The sequence below is a fragment of the Vulpes lagopus genome, chromosome 1, assembly GCF_018345385.1.
Source record: "Vulpes lagopus strain Blue_001 chromosome 1, ASM1834538v1, whole genome shotgun sequence".
NCBI lineage: Eukaryota > Metazoa > Chordata > Mammalia > Carnivora > Canidae > Vulpes > Vulpes lagopus.
In genome coordinates, this window is record NC_054824.1 from 37543267 (window position 1) to 37545296 (window position 2030).

A 2030-nucleotide genomic window follows, 5' to 3' on the forward strand; every position below is an offset into this window, starting at 1 on the left:
AGGCTCCATACCCAGCTCTGAGGCCCATGCAGGGCTCCAATCTCACAGCCCCTGAGATCATGACCTGAACTGACTCTTCCAAGAGCCAGTTGCTTAACCAACTGAGCAACCCAGGAGCCCCAGTGATTTCTTTTTAATTTGCATAAAGGTCCATTCTTTGTGCTATCAAGTTCTGTGGCTTGACAAATGAATACTGTCATACATCTAGCTTTATGATATCATACAGAATAGTTTCACTACCCTAATAATACCCTGTACTTCATCTATTCATCTCTTCCCCAAACCCCTTGCAATCACTGTCTCATAGATTTGCCTTTTCCAGAATGTTATATAGTTAAAATCATACAGTGTGTCACATTTTCAGACTGGTTTCTTTCACTTAGCAAAATGCATTTAAGGTTCCTCTGTAGCTTTCTGTGGCTTGATAGCACATTTCTTTTCATTGCCGAATAACAGTCCATTGTATGGAGGGACCACAGATTTTGTTGCTTTCTAATACATTGTATAGCTCTATTCACTCATTTTCTATGATGGACATGTAGGCTGCTTTCTTTATTTCTTCCTTGGCTCTCCTTCCTGAAGGAGGAGTATATATACTTCCTACTCTATTTATGTCACATGTCAAAGCCTAACATCTTTTGGCCAACGAAATATGAAGATGTTTCCAGAGCTATTACATGTATCTGTCTTCTCATCTGCCATATGACCGGCATGTCTTACATGGAGGCTGTCCCTTTTGGTAGATCCAAGAGTGAAGACAACTTATAGATAAATATGAAAAAGAAAACTTTGTGGTTGTAAGTCACTGAGATTTTGTGGTTCTTTGCTACACGTATAACAAAAGGAAGCTGACAAACATATCTCCAACCTTGCTTTTCTTTTTCTTTTTTTTTTTTATGATAGTCACACACACACACACACAGAGAGAAGAAGAGACACAGGCAGAGGGAAAAGCAGGCTCCATGCACCGGGAGCCCGATGTGGGATTCGATCCCGGGTCTCCAGGATAGCGCCCTGGGCCAAAGGCAGGCGCCAAACCGCTGCGCCACCCAGGGATCCCCTAACCTTGCTTTTCTATTCTAGTGTCCCCTCCCCTCATCTTAGATTTTGTTATTCTTTTGGAAAGCTGTGTCTGTAATTCATTCAGTAGAGGAGACATTGAAAGGATATTTATTTATTTATTTATTTATTTATAAGATTTTATTTGTTCATGAGAGACACACAGAGAGAGGCAGAGACACAGGCAGTGTCTCCTTCTCCTGTATGGAGAAGTAGGCTCCATACAGGAAGTCCAATGTGGGACTTGATTCCAGGTCTCCAGGACCACGCTCTGGGCTGAAGGCGGTGCTAAACCACTGAGCCGCTGGGGCTGCCCAGGATTTCTATTTGATATCTTGTTATTTAATTTTGGATTAATACATATTTATAAACACTTTTCTAAAGTATAAATCTATGCTTTTTAATTTTTTGGGAAGGGGTGGGTAATGAATTGCTTAGAGTTGCACTAATATAGTAGCTACTAGTCACATGTGACTATTTAGATTAAATTAAAAAACTTAATTCCTGGGGTGGTTGAGTGGCTTAGTTGGTTAGCATCTGACTCTTGATTTTGGCTCAAGTCATGATCTCAGGGTCATGGGATCAAGTCTGGCGTTTGGCTCTGCACTAAGTGGAGAGTCTGCTTGGGAATATCTATCTCTTCTTCTGCCTCTGTCCCTCCCCTGCGCGCTCTCTCTCTCTTTCTCTCTCTCTTTCAAATAAATAAATCTTAAAAGAAGAAACTCAATTCCTTATAGCAATAGCCATATTTCAGGTGCTCAATAGCCATATGTGACTAGTGGCTACCATATTGGATAACACAAATATGTATTTCCATCGTTGCAAAAAAAGAAAGTTCTCTTGGACAGTGCTGCTTTAGTGAGTTTGTTTAATATATGCAAATTTGAGACCTGCACAGATTGCATGTCTTTAGTATGGATCTCAAGTAAATCCCTTGCTGTAGTTAGGATGACCTATTTTATTTTGGGGTA